This window comes from Triticum dicoccoides, chromosome 1A, assembly GCF_002162155.2.
Source record: "Triticum dicoccoides isolate Atlit2015 ecotype Zavitan chromosome 1A, WEW_v2.0, whole genome shotgun sequence".
Taxonomy (NCBI): Eukaryota; Viridiplantae; Streptophyta; class Magnoliopsida; order Poales; family Poaceae; genus Triticum; species Triticum dicoccoides.
The window spans coordinates 572,577,690-572,597,084 of NC_041380.1; positions in this window are offsets into that span (position 1 = coordinate 572,577,690).

The following is a 19,395-nucleotide window of genomic DNA, read 5'->3' on the forward strand; positions in this document are numbered from 1 at the left end:
GAAACGGTCAGCGGGATCGGGACGGCCTGCGGGAGTCGTCCACGCGTCCAGGGGCTCGTCGGCAAGCAGGAGGTGGCCGCGCGGCCGTGCGCGTGCGAGCACGCAGCTGCTTCGGGGCGAGGGGAGGAAGACGACGGAGGGCTGCAGTGGTGGGCTGGGCCGGCTTCTGCAGCAGGCCGCACAGGTAGGCGCCAGGTAAGTACTCTCTCTCTCTCTGTTTCCTCTTTTCTATTTTCTGCAATTTGTTTTTGATTTGATTTAAAATATCAAATCATTTAATAAAATCCTAGAAATAATTATGGGTGCTTTCTGAATTATTTCAGTGACCCTTAACAATTTCCAACATTTATTTGAACATTTAAATTATTTATAGTATTTAAATGCCCAAAGTCAAATACAATATGGTTTACTCAAAAATCCAAAAATGTCTTGGAAAAATATCCATCATCTCTAGAAATGGTTTTCACCCTTTTCCATTAATCATGAACATTTTTGCAAACCAATTTGGGTTCTTTGAAAAATATTTTGAAGTTGAACCTATTTGCATTGCTTTGGTGCTAGGGCTTGGTCCTCCCCATCTCAAATTTCATGAATTTTAAACATGATGCATGGATGCCTTAATGCAACTAATGACAAACAAATTCTAGGGCTGTGACAACTCACCCCCACTAAACAAAAATCTCGTCCCGAGATTCAAGCGTAGGGTAAGGTGAAGGGGGAACGCAAACTAGTACAATTTTCACGATCCAGGTTGCACTTCAATTGAACGTTGATTCGTTCACCATCATTGTCTTGTCGTCTAGCTCTGAGAACTCCGGTTATTATGATAATGAGAGGAGAAGGAGACTCTATAAGGATCGATCTTCTCGAAGGTCGAACAACTCAGGATTAACTCACGGAATGGGACATAGCAACATCTCTTGAGCTGAGAGACGAAGCACACCTCTAGCGGGATGGAGTGGAGCAGATGACGAGGTTTACCAGGTAGACTACAATTCCACGCTTAAAAGGGTGGTGAATGGTTGTCAACGTAGCGAGGAGTTGAGTTGCCATGATACCATAATGATGCACCTTAGGGAAGGTGACTCGTAGAATCATCCCCTTAAGTGGCAAAAAGAATTACCTTTGATCCAGAGATCATTGAAACTCTTTATACCATCTTAAGGCACATCATAATCGATCATTTAGAGAGGTTCGGTAGAATGGCATACTCGAACTTGGATGATGTGGATTACCTTGTTGAAGACAACGTAATGGATGAATTTGCTTATCACCGGAAATGGAAGAGACCCATGGTAGAATGGCACATTGGCGGTGCAAGCTGGGAACAGAATGCAAATGCTGGGAATGATTCTGGTAACTGGGGAAGAACCCAACAATAGAGAGTGGATTCACTATTTGAAAGTTATAGCATAATCGAGGGAACTCAGAGCAATCCCAGTTAGTGCCGGTGATATCACCTAGCGCTTGAGCGTGCTCTCAAGAACTTGAGCATTTCCATATTCATCAAGGTTTTACCAACATCCGTGTCAAGGATCCTGGCAACACAACTTGCTACCATGATGAATGATGATGGATGATGCAGATGCAAAGGAAGATAACATTTTCTCAGATTTCACCCTTGGCGGGGCCAAGGAAATAAAATCTGGATGATCGACCGAGAGACATTTAGCACTCCGCTTCTAATGTTCTCCTTGATGTACTAGTGTATCCCATTCATAGATATGGTTTGATAACTAGAACATCAAGTAAAGGTCGGACTTCGGGAGCAATAGAATCCATAAGGAACAACTAGGGAGTAAATCCTACGAAATCCCTATGGGGAGGTGGCCAACTTCCTCAAACAAGATACTACACTAATAGGTCTTCCGGCTGGGTGTGTTGGCCACGACATCCACTTTACCGGTTATCGAGGGACCAATATTATAGTTCTTGGGAAATGTTCCAACCATCATATCTGCCTGAGATTCAGATCTGGATGGTGTCAGGATAATCCAGACTCATCGAGTCTAGGAAGAAAAATGAAAGTATGCAACACAAATCGACGAGATGACGTTGCAAGATTCTCGGGAAATGAACTACGATAGCAAGCTCCAAAACATGAGCTGGTTCTGCTATAAACATGTGAACACGTTGTCCCAGACAAGCATGGCCACGTAGTAGTCTTATAATTAACACTACCGAGTTCAGGTGGGGAACCATCATCGAGGATATCGAAGTCTTTACGCAAGTCCATGGATTAGATCCTAAGCATAGACTTCTTTTCCTTGAACAAGTCAATCAGTGGCTTGGTGTGCTAGGATATACATATGGAGTGAAGATGATCAGTCTAACAGACCACAGAATTCTTCGCACGTGCATGACTGACTTGGGACGATTCCAAAATAGGTAAAACAAGCCTTCTCAAATTCATGGCGGCAACTTGCATCAAGTGCACATGAATTAGAGGGACTCACTTCTTTTGTCCAAACATATGCTTCACGAACGAGTCATGAAGATAAAGCTTACACAAGTTTCCAACACTAGCTTAATGTTCAACAAAATCATGGAGGAGATAAGGATGTTGTCAATGGGCTCAACAACAATTCATCCAGGTTCCCTTTTAAAAGGAATTCCATAGTTAAGTGAACACGGTGATAGCATTGGTCAGACCAAGGAACATAATGGTGTATGCTCGAGGAAAACCACGAGTAAGACAACATTACGAATATCGTTGGTTCTGATTTGATTTGACGATAGACCACACTCAAATCAAAGGATTGATAAGACAATAGGTCCAGCAACTGATCACAGGGACTAATCGATGAAGATATCATATTTCTTCAACACACACTACACAAGAATATCCCTTAACATGAACTAAGTCGGACAAGCTTTTATCTTCCAACTCTCCAAGTTGTTGTTTAGCTTATCCAACTAGCTCAGGGTATCCAACACGGATTCTTGGAGAAGGGGTGGTTTACAGGAATAAACCAACTTGATCACGAACTCAACACAGCGGTCAGGTGACAACCTGGTAATACTTCCGAGAAGATCTTCGGAAAATCACGAACCACCGGTATGTTGCTAAGCTCGAGAACAATCTTGCTTTCCAGGGCAAGACGATATGATCAAATAAGCAAGGATTGGCACTATCCTAACTCACTGATCGGAGAGTGCACCAGAAATAAGGACTAGGTAGCACAATCAGTCTTAGAATGATGATTCAAGAACCAACACACTAGGAATGAAATTATTGTCCATTAACTACCAAACAACAGAGTTGCTAGCAGTATTGATTTCACACACCACGATTCACTTGTCGGCATTCCGATCACAAAAACACAGGAAACGAGGAATGAGCAATGATGGCCAGAAGTATCACTACGTCAAGAATTCACAAGGGCTAGAGCAATTCTCATGAAAATCCTGACATAAAGGGGTGATACTCCAGGGTAGAACAAAATCAAAACCTGGATTGCATCTGATCTGCGGAAGACAACTTCTTTGACCCAATCCTGGATATGGAAGAGATACTGGAGTTTGTTTCTCCTAGTCATTCCAGAATAGAATGGCTTGACGGACCACAAGAGTAACAGGCATCGATAAACGAACGCACGCATACTCTTGACTACCAATTGATAGACGGGGGTTGGAATACAGCTAAAGAGGGACAACTCAAAGGAACATATGATTTTCCAAGTTGTGGATGCATGGACTAGCATGTCGAACGAATTCAACATATTTCTTCCGGATAACCCATGCAGAAAGGTAGAACTGCAGAGTCACAATATAGAATCGAGAACTCATAGAGGGCCTGTTGTGATCTTTTGATCCAACAAACTTCTGCCATAAACGGTTCATAGTATTTGGAAGAAGGAAATACCACGAACATCGAGGACTAATGCAAGGGTTACTAATATCCTAAAGGAACTAGCAAACACTATCAACATGAAGTAAGTAGAGTGAATCTCGGGTTCAGAACCCAGGAGTAGAATGCCTACTACTAAGTAGCACCACGGGATGCTTTCGAGAATGATGGCCAGAATCTTCACACTGGGAACACAAAACATTGCTAGATTACTAGGTGACTCCCTAAAACACCTAGGGTCATAATAATAGCTCCAACATATATGTCAAGGCAATAATCTACCTCAACTCACCGATTAGTGTGGTTAATCTGGCCCAAAGGAACATCGGAACGGGAGGAAGGGATTTTGCAAATGCTTCAGACTATTCAGAAACCTGGGGTGACTCGGACAACATAACGGCTGTAAATGCTCGGAAAAGATTTGAGACATTCACAAAAATGGTGGCATAACCACTCAGAAGCACAATATCAAGGTTTCGAGATCAACAGTTAACATACAGAAGTCGTAAGAACTGGACTCAAGCTTAAATCGAACAATCTTATAAGTCTATAGATTAGTAACACGTGATCCTGATAGAAAGAAGAGAAGGCCTAGTTTCTTAACCCCGTAGGAAGGATAAGATGACTCGGATCAGAAGGCATAAGGTATAAGGAGTAAAAAGAGCCTTACGTTCCATCCCACAATCAATTCCCTTGTATAACTAAAGAATTTCTAGACTCGACTTCGACCAGTTTGGCTTGATAATCCTACAGGCAGTCAAGCTCTGATACCAACGCTGTCAGGACCCCGACTCAATGCCACATCGATCTAGCATGTAACACCTCATATCACCTTGCAGCCTCACGCACGGTATTCCCACGGGTGTCGCCTTACCTTTGCCCAGGACCGTTTGCGCCTTTTGGCACACGTATATGATAGTGTCGCTAGCATCCATATGATAAGGAGCCCGGGCTGACATGGCTAGTCGTGAACCCAAAGTGGCACTAACTTACAGGGACAGGCATCCATGACCCAGCATCGAACGTGTCGGTCATCAACGAGTGAATCCAGGCTGTAGCATTGGGCTAGCAGGACTCCGGTGAACCGGGCTGTAGCGGGCTAACAGGACTCCGGTATTCATCGCGTGACATTTCCCCGAAGGGACAGACACAGGAACGAAGAAGGACACATGCCGGCCAGCCTAAGTGTTCTGGAGCAGTAGCAAGCTACCCTGGCTCAGTGGAAACACTAGGAGACATTTCCCGGTAAGAGAGGCTACCAAGGATAAACAACTAGGTTGTCAGATCCCACACATACCAAGCATTTCAATAACATACACACAATATGCTCGATATGTGCAAATACAACATGGCATCACAACATGACTCTACAACTCAAGTATTTATTCAATAGGCTCCGAGGAGCGAGATATTACAAACATGGGTCTCATGACCCAACACTCAGAGCATACAAGTCAAAGCACAAAGGGAAGCTATCATGTCTGAGTACAGACAACTATAAATGAAAAAGGCTGAGAAGCCTGACTATCTACCAAATCCTGCCGAGGGCACAAGATCGTAGCTGAGGTAACAAGCTAAATGTCGAAGTCCACGCGGTACTACTAGCGAGACTGAAGTCTCTCTGCAAAAACATAAATTAAGAACATGAGTACAAATGTACCCAGCAAGACTTACATCAGATCTAACTACATATGCATCATTCTCAACAAGGGGATGGTGGAGTTTGACTGCAGCAAGCCAGCTTTGACTCGGTGGCTATCCTGAACTACGACTGCAAGTAACTCTTTTGAGGTGGCGCACACGAGTCCACATATTCACCAACCAATACACCACTATGGATCCGCTCCCGTCTCCCTACGAGAACGCCATCCATAGCACTCACTCTTATCTTGCGTATTTTAGAGTGTCCACTTTTACTTGTCTATGAACTATGCAAGGGGTCCAAGTTTCCATATCCGAGGAATCCGGCTATTCGAATAGATAATGATAACCCTGCAGGGGTGTACTTCTTCACACACGCTCTCGCCACTTACCGCCCTGTACACGTCATGTACCTCGGCAACCTTCAAGCGGAAGCCGGGCGAGGGAGTCGGCCACGACCTGACTAACCATACAAGTCTCTCGTCCAGGTTTATCGCCTATTCGGGTTCCATCCGCAAGGAGATCCGGCCGGGGTGTCGCTTACGGCCCCAAACGATGTGAGCAGGGTTCCCAAGCCCACCATCCGGGTGCTACTTGGTACACCGGGCCACTGTGCCTAGTCTGTCCCAAGCCCACCTGTACCGGGTGCCACTTGGTAGACTACTAACACTACCTACAAACACCAGAAACTAGTTGCAACTCCTGGACAGAGATCATGTTGATTAATAAGTCGAGAGGGGTCGAGTTACCGGAACCCAATGTGTGGTAGTAACTGGTCATGGATCACAAACACAGAACTCAGTTCCTGAGGACGGCTGCAATGAGACAACCCACCATGTACTCCTACATGGCCTCTCACCGCTACCTTTACCAAATCGTGTTCACACACTTAGCTCACACACAGTAGGACATGTTCACACACCTCTGATTCATCCCCGATGAATCAGACCTGACTCAACTCTAAGCAGTAGCAGGCATGACAAACAAACATGAATGAGTAGGCACAATAGGGCTCAAGCAACTCCTACTCATACTAGTGGGTTTCATCTATTTACTGTGGCAATGACAGGTCATGCAGAGGATAAAGGGGTTCAGCTACCGCAGCAAGTAACAATTGAATCGTTGTTGTCCTAATGCAATAAAAGAGAGCAGGAGCGAGAGAGTAGGATTGTATCAGAATGAACAAGGGGGTTTTGCTTGCCTGGCACTTCTGAAGATAGCATTGAGTCTTCATCAGTGTCAACGATCACATCATCGGTATCACGTCTATTGAGAGGGGACAAATACCGGCAACACAGAAGGGAACACAATCAATGCAATGCACAGTATGATGCATGATCATGACATGGCAAAATGAATGTGTTTTGGGCTAATGCATCTAGCAACAAGTTAAATGGAGTTGGTTTGAACCCTAGGTTCAAATTCAAACTCCACATGTGATTATTTAAATGCCATTTATATGATTTGTGCTAAACAGCAGTTATAAGTTGTTCTAACATGCATGAAAATGGTACAGATGGATTCCTTGAATTTTTCTGATAATTTTTCATATATAATTTATTTAATTTGGAGTTACGGTTGAATTTCTATGAATTTTCGAAGTTTTGGATATTTTCTGAAATAAATAAATCATTTCTGATTTATTTAAAAACTCCAGAAAACATTTACTGCGTCAGTATGACATCACCCTGACGTCATCAGGTCAACAGGGCGGTTCCAAGTCAAACCTGACGTGTGGGGGCCACACGTCAGTGTCACAGGGCTGCTTAGCTCACTTACAGGTGGGACCAGGTCAACAGCCACGTCAGCTTGGTCAAAGCTGACGTGTGGGCCCACGGTGGTTAGGTTAAGACTTAACAGAAAATGATAAGGATTAAATAAGGGCGTGGGGCCCATACGTCAGCGGCTCTAGGGAGGGTTAGCTGGCCGTGATTAGTGCTAATCACGCGGCCACGTCGGCTAGTGACGCCGGCGACCATGGCGATGGCGGGACCTCGCCGGAGTTGCTCGGGATGGCGCTACAGCCCACGGCTGGTCGCGCTGAGGGCACCAAGAGGGAGCCCGTGCTCCCGCGCATCTAGTGGCGCACGCAGCTGGGCACAGGGAGGCCGGGGTTCGCCGGAAACGGGCTCCTGGCGGCGGCCGGAGTTCGGGCGTCGGGCATTTCGACGTTGCTGCTCACAAACGAGGGAGCTGAGGCGCTGGAGGAGCTCTACGGGTCGCGGCAAGCACAACGGGTGCACGCCCATGACCAAATGGTCACCGGGGTTTCGCCGGCGACAAGCCCGTGCGGTGGAGCGTCTCGGCTCCGGTAGAGGGGGCGGCTAGAGCTCGAAATCGGACATGGGGTTAGGGGGAAACGAAGCAGGGGCTCACGGGGATCATGCAGGGAGGGTCAGCAAGCTCGGGGAAGCACGAACGGCGACGAATCGACGGCGACCATCGGCGGCGGTCGAGGACGAAGACGATGGCGTGGAGGCGATGCAGGGCTTCCCGAGGGGCTTGGCTCGGTGGGGAGGAAGAGGGGATCGAGGCGGAGCTCCCTGGGGCGTCGGTGAGGCGTGGGGGTGGCGGTGGCCGCGTGGGAGCTCGTCGGTGGCGGCGGCTCCGTTCGGTCCGGGCGGGAGAGAGGGAGTAGAGGAGGGAGGGTCGAGGGGGGGAGAGTGAGCGAAACGGTCAGCGGGATCGGGACGGCCTGCGGGAGTCGTCCACGCGTCCAGGGGCTTGTCGGCAAGCAGGAGGTGGCCGCGCGGCCGTGCGCGTGCGAGCACGCAGCTGCTTCGGGGCGAGGGGAGGAAGACGACGGAGGGCTGCAGTGGTGGGCTGGGCCGGCTTCTGCAGCAGGCCGCACAGGTAGGCGCCAGGTAAGTACTCTCTCTCTCTCTCTGTTTCCTCTTTTCTATTTTCTGCAATTTGTTTTTGATTTGATTTAAAATATCAAATCATTTAATAAAATCCTAGAAATAATTATGGGTGCTTTCTGAATTATTTCAGTGACCCTTAACAATTTCCAACATTTATTTGAACATTTAAATTATTTATAGTATTTAAATGCCCAAAGTCAAATACAATATGGTTTACTCAAAAATCCAAAAATGTCTTGGAAAAATATCCATCATCTCTGGAAATGGTTTTCACCCTTTTCCATTAATCATGAACATTTTTGCAAACCAATTTGGGTTCTTTGAAAAATATTTTGAAGTTGAACCTATTTGCATTGCTTTGGTGCTAGGGCTTGGTCCTCCCCATTTCAAATTTCATGAATTTTAAACATGATGCATGGATGCCTTAATGCAACTAATTACAAACAAATTCTAGGGCTGTGACAGAAATATAAACTTTACCATTCTGTTTGGGAACCGCCTACAATGTGTGTAGCATGGCAGATATCGAGATCTCTCGGTTGTTATGTTGACAATGAAAGTATACCGCTCAAAATATTATTCATATCTATTTCAAAACCGAGCTCTCGCACCTCTACAAATCCCTGCTTCCCTCTGCGAAGGGCCTATCCATTTACTTTTATGTTGAGTCATCATCATCTTATTAAAAAGCACCTGTTGGAGAGCACCGCTGTCATTTGCATCCATTACTGTTAGTTTACATTGAGTATGACTTGACTAGATCTCTTTTTACCATGAATTACAATGTCTAGTCAGTCCTTGATCTTTAAAGGTGCTCTACATTTATGTTTTGCGGTCTCGGAAAGGGCTAGCGAGATACCATCTTGTCATGTCATATTATGATTGTTTTGAGAAAGTGTTGCCATCCGAGATTTATTATTATTGCTCGCTAGTTGATTATGTCATTGATATGAGTAAACATGAGACCTAAGTGTTATTGTGAATATGGTTAGTTCATAATATTTGCTGAAAACCTAAATTGCTGGCTTTACATATTTACAACAACAAGAGCAAACAGAGTTTGTAAAAGTATTTCTTTATCACTTTCAGTTTATCAACTGAATTGCTTGACGACAAGCAAAGTGTTGTGGAACTGTCACGGCAGATGTCCTAGTGTGAGGACTTAGTCGTGAGGCCAGCGCATCTATGTGGTAGCTTGAGAGGGGTTGATCATAATCGAGAGACGCAACGCAAGGCAAGGATTTACACAGCTTCGGGCCCCGGGAAACATCATTGGTAACAACCCTACGTGTTGTTTGTGGCTAGATCTCATTATGCTCATGAGAGAGTCGCCGCATAAGCCGGCTCCCCCTTTGTGTCTAGCCCTAGAGATTGTTTCTTCTTGCTTGTCCCTCTTTGGGGAGCCCTGCCCCTCCTTATATAAGATAGAGGGGCGGGTTACATGTGGAGTCCTATTAGGATTAGGACTAGTCTACCTTCTAATACAAACTGGATACAAGTTCGGGTCTTAACTCCTTGTAAGGTAAATTTTCCTCACGCCTTTCCTCTTAAACCGGCCCACCATTAACATAAACCGGCCTTCTGGGCCTTGGGCCTTATCATCCGTCTGTCTTTCCCGCCGGGTTACCAGTGAGCAGCCAATCTCCGAGCGGCTTACAAATGAAACGCCAAGTATCAGCTGGATCTCTGGTGAGTCATCAAGTCCGGCCGGGTTATACTTCCGGCCAGGTTACGCCGTGGGGTATATCCCCGACATTAGCCCCCAGTTTAATTTGGATTTATCCATGTTAAACTGATCGTGCAAAATAATTCAAGAACAAATTTGATAGGTTGTGCTCCGGGTTAGATTTTCTTGTACGCCGGCACTTGACCATCCTTAAGTCCTTGTCATTTCCTCCTGCTAAAAAGTCCGGGTCAATAAACCAGCTTTATACTCAAATTGCTGACGTTGGTTTCTCATAGAAAAATATTGTGAAGAATAATCCACTTGAGTCGGCTTCCAAAACACCGGCTTAAGAAATATTGGCCATGAAATACTCATCCGATATTCAGCCGGTTTGAAGATGTAAAACTTGCCGGTTTAATGTTACCAAAATTGCTGGTTTGTAAATACTGACGGCACCGAGTCATAATTGTTGCCGTCGACGGGTCATAATTATTGATGACGCCGGGTTATGATTGTTGCAGCCACCGGGTCATAATGATTGGTGACGCCGGGTCAATCTGGTTTTATCAAAACTGAGAATTTAAAAATATTTCTCCTTATATGCATATTACCTGTAGCCCCCAAGTCTTGAGCAGAACAAAGTGATCCTTTAAGACTTGCTTCAATATAAATATTGTCACTTTTGAAGAAATCCATGTTGTTCATCCCAGTCACTAGTAAAAACTGAGTACTCCATATTATGTAGCCCCCAAGTGCCGGGTTGTCATGCTTGCAGCAACTTAGGACTTGTAATTGCCTGATGCTCAAAAACTTTCAACCAGTGTAGCCCCCAAGGGCCGGTTCATTATGCAATAATGAGCAGGGACTTTATAAATATGATCATGCTTCATTGAAAATAACATCATATGATGTAACTCCACCATGGGGCTTGAACCCACGTCCACAAGGTTTAAGAGCTTTGTGCTTTACCAACTGAGCAGTGGACCCTTGAATATAATAGATTAAGACTTGTGTACCTTGAATTATTGATAGGAGCAAATGGTAGGCCCCAAGGGTCGACTCATTACAATGTGATAAGTCGGGTCTTCAATAAGGTGAGCAAACAACGATTTTGCATTAGCCCCCAAGTGGCATGGTGCATGCTTGCAGCAACATGAGACTTGTGTATTTGATGTAATCTCAACTTGAATAATGTAGCCTCCAAGTGCCGGGTCATAAGCCTGCAGCGACTCGGGACTATTCCTTCCATTGTAGAATAAATTGTATCCATTGCGCTGAAGCGACTTTGAAAACCTCAATCATAATATTGGTTATTGATAACCATAATAAAAATCCAGCTGTGTTTAATATTAAAGATTTGAATAATATAACCTGGTTTGAAAACCGATTCCTGCCATATAAACCAGTATATCCGTGCCCATATGATACATGCTATAATGATGTGATGATGATGCAATGTATGATGCAATATATGATGATGTATGTGTGTGATCAAGAGGGTTTAATCTATGGTTCGGATATGACCAGAGCCCTCAAGTAGTCATATTGTGGCATTGCGCCGATCAAGAGGTGTAGCTATGGTTCGAATACGACCAAGCCCCCAAGTGATTTCCCTGGTGCCCTTATGCCTATCAAGAGGTGTAACTATGGTTCCAACCCATAGCCCCCAAGTGATTTCGCTGGTGGCCTTAAGCTTATCAATAGGTGTAGCTATGGTTCGGATACGACCAGAGCCCCCAAGTGATTATCCTGGTGGCCTTACGCCGATCAAGAGGGTATAAGCTATGGTTCGGATACGACTAGAGCCCCCAAGTGATTTCCCTGGTGGCTTAAGCCTATCAAGAGGTGTAACTATGGTTCGGACATAGCCCCCAAGTGATATTGTGAGCTGTGCTCAAGGGATATCCATGTTTGAGCTGTGTTGTGCAGCAGGCTCTCTTTGGCCCCTTATGTAATATTGGCTTGATAGACGGATTACCAAAGTAACCAGAGATGTGCTCTTATGATAATATTGGCTTGATAGTCGGATTAAGAGGTGTAGCTATGGTTCTAATACGACCAAGCCCCCAAAATGATACTGTGAGCTGTGCTCAAGGGGCACCTATGTTTGAGCTGTGCTTTTGCAACAGACTCTCTTTGGTCCACTTAATTTTTCCTGAGAACTCGAACTTGCGAGATATTATTCTTTTGAACTGGAAATTCTTAAACCGGATATTGAGAGCTTCAAAGCTTTGTGGGGGACAACTTTCCCTGGAGCCGGATTTTTAAACCGAAATCCTTCTTTTTAAGACGGAAATTTTCTGACGGCCTTTAAATTTGCACCAATATGGCGATTTAGGGTCCTGCATTAGATAACTTTGCAAGCCAGAGTAATTGCTCTTTTAAAGAAAGCAATATATAATATAAAAATATACTAGATGGATTTCACCTGATATGTTAGGCTATAAAATATCCACCGCGGAGTTGATCATCACCACGGTGAAGCTGAAATCAATCACGGCCGAGTCGGCCGCGGGAACAGACAGCCGGGCCGACCACGGCGTTGTAAGCCAGTGCGGATGGGCGAGTCAATCATGTTGTGTTGATGTAGCGGCGTCGTTGATTCGCGCATGTATCCATCAAACAACATGGCATGGACGAGCGCTAATGCAAAAATAATATTGGTGCATGCCCCTTTGCAACACCTTTGCAATGAACAATGGTCCTGTGAAACAATACCACAGACCAGAGTAATTGCTCTCAAACAATTTAGTATGTGCTGATAAAATAGATTTAGATGGATATCACCTGATGCCTTTGAATAACCGATGATGTTGTTTGTTCTCTGCCGGACAGCAGATGACCTTTGCTTGGAAAAAAGTTTTACTTACGGTGGAACTTGTACCTCGTCTGGCCTAATGTTTAATAAACCAAGTAGCAGAACCAGTGCCAGAGTGTAGCGGTAGTTTTGATTTCTCTACCACATGATCTTCTTTAGAAACCTTCTGGGCATAACAAGTCAGATTGTCTTTGTTCTAGCAAGCTGCGTATTTGTTTTTAACACAAAATCTTCTGCCAGACCGGCTCGTAGGCGGTGGTGGCAACTCAGGGTGCACCCGCGGGCGGAGAGCAGAGGTGGAGATGCCGGGGGCGCGGGTCGCAGCCAGCGCGGATGGGGCAGCGCCAGCGCGAGGGGAGCCAGTGACGGCTCGGGCGTGGAGGACGCCGGTGTCGGTGAGGCGGGCCAGGCGGTTTGCTGAGGGCGGGCCGCGGCAGCTCGCGGACGGCGGTGGCTCAGGCAAAGGCCGTGGCAAGGGGAGCCACGGTGGAGAGGCTCGGCATGGTCTAGTGGCTCAGCACGTGTGTAGTACAGCAGGAGGGACGTGCGCGAGAGGCGCCGACGGCTCAAAGCCAGACCTGGGAGGCGGCTCGGAAACGTGCTGGCGAGCATGCGGTGGCGAGGCGGAGCCAGAGTCAGGCGACCCGCCGGCCAGCGGCGACTCGGAGCGATGAAGACGAGGCTGTGGCAACTGATGCAGGCTCGAGGGCGGCTCCGAAACGGGATCGAGGCGCAGCGATGTCCGCAACAATGGTGAAACGAGTCCACGCCCACGACCCCATCCAATCCGGGTCGTGGTTACTTTGACTTTCTCTTCAGTATTCCTGGTGTGCACGTAACAGCTGAATGGAGAACAAAAAAACCGAACTAGCAGACTACTTTCATGTGGAAGCAGTACTAGCAGACAAATCAGCCTTGGATTTTACGTAGTGGGAACAACACTACTGTTTGGCAGTAGTAGTATGGCGATCAATCAAATCACTTTGGAATTGTTTCAGCGGTCTCTCACGGCTTGGTTTGACCTCGGCGGCCCCAGTAGCAACTCGGCGGCTTGGTAGCAGTAGTGGAGGAAAACGGCGGACGATGTGACAGCGACATCGGCTTTAGAGTCCAAGTCGGAAACAGAGTTCTTGGGCGACTCACAGCACCAAGGCGGATTCGATGACAAAGGTGCGATTAGCCACGGAGACGGCGCTCGAGTCCGTGGTTGATATGACAAAAAGCGAGGAATGTGCCTGCGAGGCAGCTTTCGGCGGCGACGGAACAATTTGTGGTCTTGTGCATGTTGATGACTTGCACCCATCAGATTTCCGAAAACCAATACTAAACAAAACCTTCAGGATGAGCAAACCAGGGATCTTCTCTGACAATCTTGCTGACCGACCGGATGAACACCACAAAAAAAATTCTGATCGTGATAAAAGCTCATGTAGATTGAGGGAGTCCTGGATTAGGGGGTGTCCGGATAGCCGGACTATACCTTCGGCCGGACTCCTGGACTATGAAGATACAAGATTGAAGACTTCGTTCCGTGTCCGGAAGGGACTTTCCTTGGCGTGGAAGGCAAGCTTGGCGATACGGATATGTAGATCTCCTATAATTGTAACCGACTCTGTGTAACCCTAACCCTCTCTGGTGTCTACATAAACCGAAGGGTTTTAGTCCGTAGGACGAACAACAATCATATCATAGGCTAGCTTCTAGGGTTTAGCCTCCTTGATCTCGTGGTAGAATTACTCTTGTACTACCCATATCATCAATATTAAATCAAGCAGGACGTAGGGTTTTACCTCCATCAAGAGGGCCCGAACCTAGGTAAAACATTGTGTCCCCTACCTCCTATTACCATCCGCCTAGACGCACAGTTCGGGACCCCTACCCGAGATCCGCCGGTTTTGACACCGACATTGGTGCTTTCATTGAGAGTTCCTCTGTGTCGTCACTTTTAGGCCCGATGGCTCCTCCGATCATCAACGACGATGCAATCCAGGGTGAGACTTTTCTCCTCGGACAGATCTTCGTATTTGGCGGCTTTGCACTGCGGGCCAATTCGCTTGGCCATCTGGAGCAGATCGAAAGCTACGCCCCTGGCCGTCAGGTCAGATTTGGAAATTTAAACTACACAGCGGACCTCTGCGGAGACTTGATCTTCGACGGATTCAAGCCGCAGCCGAGCGCGCCGCACAGTCACGATGGGCATGATCTAGCTCTTCTACCGAACAGTGCCCTGGAGGCCGCACCCGCATCAGCTCCGACCCTTAATTCAGAACCAACTGCGCCAATCGAGGATGGGTGGTTGAACACCGCCTCGGGGGCTGCAATCTCTACGGCGATCGAGCCGAACACCAGCCCTATTCTCTGCCAAGCCCGTGACTCCAAGGAGTCAGACTCCTCTCCAGACTCCGAGCCCTCCGCGCCCCTACCTATCAAACCCGATTGGGCGCCGATCATGGAGTTCACCGCCACGAACATTTTTCAGCACTCGCCCTTCGGCGATATTCTGAATTCACTAAAGTCTCTCTCTTTATCAGGAGAGCCCTGGCCGGACTATGGTCAGCAAGGTTGGGATGCGGATGATGAAGAAATTCAAAGCCCACCCACCACCCACTTCGTAGCCACTGTCGATGATTTAACCGACATGCTCGACTTCGACTCCGAAGACATCGACGGTATGGAGGCCGATGCAGGAGACGATCAAGAACCAGAGCCTATAGGGCACTGGAAAGCCACCTCGTCGTATGATATATACATGGTGGACACCCCAAAAGAAGGCAATGGCGATGGAACAGCGGAGGATGACCCCTCCAAGAAGCAGCCTAAGCGCCGGCGTCAGCGGCGCCGCTCTAAATCCCGCCAAAGCAAAAACGATGATTCCGGCACGGGAAATAATAACACCCCGGACAGTGACGAAGACAACCACCTCCAGCAAGATTCAACATAGGAGGACGGAGAATCCAACCCTCATGAGAGAGCGGCAGACAGAGAGGTCGAGAACGATAATTATATGCCTCCCTCCGAAGACAAGGCAAGCCTCGACGACGACGAATTTGTCATGCCGGAGGATCCCGTCGAACAAGAGCGTTTCAAACGTAGGCTTATGGCCACGGCGAGCAGCCTCAAGAAAAAACAGCAACAACTTCGAGCTGATCAAGATTTGCTAGCCGACAGATGGACTGAAGTCCTTGCAGCCGAAGAGTATGAACTCGAACGCCCCTCCAAGAGCTACCCAAAGCGCAGGTTACTACCCCAATTAGAGGAGGTAGCACCTAAACCTACATCACCAGCTCATGATGCGGCCGACCGGCCACCCCGTGGCCGCGACAGAGAGGCCTCTTGGCCCTCCACTCAAGCCGCACCCCGGCGCCGCTCAAAAAAGACCAAGGCACGGGAAAATGTGCCAGACCTGCGAGATATATTGGAGGACAAGGCAAGGCAAACAAGATCGATCTATGGATCGCGTGGGTGCCCCCTGGCACGAGACAGTAACCGTCACTCCGGATACAGTCAATCCGGCCGGGCCGAACACCATAGACAAAGCTCATTTGAGCTGCGTCTTGATATAGCCCAATACAGAGGCGCCGCACACCCACTATGATTCACAAGTAATGGATCATCAAATCCCTGAGGGTTTCAAACCCGTGAACATCGAATCATATGATGACACAACAGATCCTGCGGTATGGATCGAGGACTATCTCCTTCATATCCACATGGCCCGCGGTGATGACCTACACGCCATCAAATACCTCCCACTCAAGCTTAAAGGACCAGCTCAGCATTGGCTTAACAACTTGCCAGCAGAATCAATTGGTTGTTGGGAGGACCTAGAAGCCGCATTCCTCGACAATTTCCAGGGCACTTATGTGCGACCACCAGGCGCCGATGACCTTAGCCACATAATTCAGCAGCCAGAGGAATCGGCCAGACAATTCTGGACACGGTTCCTAACCAAGAAAAATCAAATCGTCGACTGTCCGGACGCAGAGGCCCTAGCAGCCTTCAAGCATAACATCTGCGACGAGTGGCTTGCATGGCACCTAGGACAGGAAAAGCCGAAATCTATGGCAGCCCTCACGACACTTATGACCCGCTTTTGCACGGGAGAAGACAGCTGGCTAGCTCGCAGCAATAACATGACCAAGAGCCCTGGTAATTCGGATACCAAGGACAGCAGTGGCAGGTCGCGTCGCAACAAGCAAAAGCGCCGCATTAATGACGACAATGCTGAGGATACGACAGTTAATGCCGGATTCAGAGGCTCTAAACCCGGTCAGAGGAAAAAGCCATTCAAAAGAAATACTCCGGGCCCGTCCAGTTTGGACCGAATACTCGACCGTTCATGTCAGATACATGGCACCCCCGAAAAACCAGCCAATCACACCAACAGGGATTGTTGGGTGTTCAAGCAGGTAGGCAAGTTAAATGCCGAAAGCAGAGACAAGGGGCTGCATAGCGATGACGAGGAGGAGCCCCGGCCACCGAACAACAGTGGACAGAAAGGTTTTCCCCCACAAGTGCGGACGGTGAACATGATATACGCAACCCACGTCCCCAAGAGGGAGCGGAAATGTGCGCTAAGGGACGTATACGCGATGGAGCCAGTCGCCCCAAAGTTCAACCCATGGTCTTCCTGCCCGATCACTTTTGATCGAAGGGACCACCCCACTAGCACCCGTCATGGAGGATTCACCGCATTGGTTCTAGACCCAATTATTGACGGATTTCACCTCACTAGAGTCCTTATGGACGGCGGCAGCAGCCTGAACCTGCTTTACCAGGATACAATGCGGAAAATGGGCATCGATCCCTCGAGGATTAAACCCACTAAAACGACCTTTAAAGGCGTCATACCAGGTGTAGAGGCCAACTATACAGGCTCAGTTACACTTGAAGTGGTCTTCGGATCTCCGGATAATTTCCGAAGCGAGGAGTTAATCTTCGACATAGTTCCGTTCCGCAGTCACGCACTGCTCGGGCGAACCGCATTTGCCAAGTTCAATGCGGTGCTGCACTACGCTTACCTCAAGCTCAAAATGCCAGGCCCTCGAGGAGTCATCACGGTCAATGGAAACACCGAACGGTCTCTCCGAACGGAGGAGCATACGGCGGCTATCGCAACGGAAGTACAAAGTAGCCTCTCAGGGCAATTCTCTAGTCCGGCCATTAAACGTCTGGACACCGTCAAGCGCGCCCGGAGTAACCTACAACAAGACCGCCGGGCACGTTCCGAGCAAGCGTAGCAATGCGGCCCCAACCCCAGCCCTCGCGAACTTGCGAAACCAGTGTTGCGCGTACATAACTACGCTCTGGAAATACCATGGGCAAAAGGGGAGGGGCACAATCACGGCACGCCTGAAACACGGTATAAACCGCACTAGGGGCTGCCGACTTTTTCATTTTCTCTTACTTTCAGGACTCCACTCTTCGGAAGCCCTGTCCGGCAGTACAATTGCCGCACAAACGATACAACAACCAGGGGAGCAGAAAGCTACGCCACACTACGGAACTCTAAGGTGGTCTCTATAACGAGCAGTATACCTGTTTCACATAACATTCCGTAGCTCACCCCTGGAAAGGACATATTTGATAGTCCCATCTTTTGCTTATCGCACTATTTGTATCGTCCTGCTTTGATCGCAGCCTTTTTAAATAAACAATGCATAGCTTCCATCTATTATTGCATTACTCTTTTTTTACGAATATATGTTCATTAATGACATGTTGCACCCGTACACTTTGGTACGGCCAATACGCCAGGGGCTTAAGTACCCCACAATACGGTGTGAGAAGTCCGAACACTTTCACAAGTGCGGCACCCCGAACTTATAGCATTATATGTATCGGCTCCGAATCATGTCTTGGGTCAATAGTTGGGTTTGCCCGGCTCCTATGTTTTGGTACCTTACGTTCCGTTATATTGGCTAAGGTAGCACTAGGAGAACTACTGCGATTATGCCCCAGTTGAGCTGGGCTAAGCACCTCAGTAGAGAAAGCTAAAACTGATCGTCATGATGAGGCGAGAGCTGGTCGCTGTTTGAGAGGTTTTCGAGTCCCTAAAGACTTATGCCGCTTAGAGCGAGGAGTCGGCTTTGTCCGGCCTAGGCGTGGATAGCGCCCCGAACTCGGTCTTCCGAACACTTGGGGCTTCGCCAAAATTTAAAATTATAGAATTCTATGGCTAAGTGAGAGTGTTCAAGCATTATAGTCCGATTGCCTTGTTCGTTGTGTTGAGCGCCTCCCTCGAAGGACCCAAGAATGGGAAAAAGAGCGCTCATGTTTATCCCAAACACCCCAGCACTCGTGCCATGGGGGCAGAAGCCGACGACTCGCCATCTCTCAAATTTGATAAACGGCCGCACATAAGGTAATATTTTAAATTCAAAAAGCATTGCTTAGCGCACATGAACAAGTTTTCAGCGCACAGGACAAAACGAGCGAGTTTACTAAAAAATTACCTTCATGGAACATTCATCCGCCACAAGGCGGGCACCCTTCAGAATGCCCTCATAATACATCTCGGGCTTGCGATGCTCCTTGCCCGGCGGTGGCCCGTCCT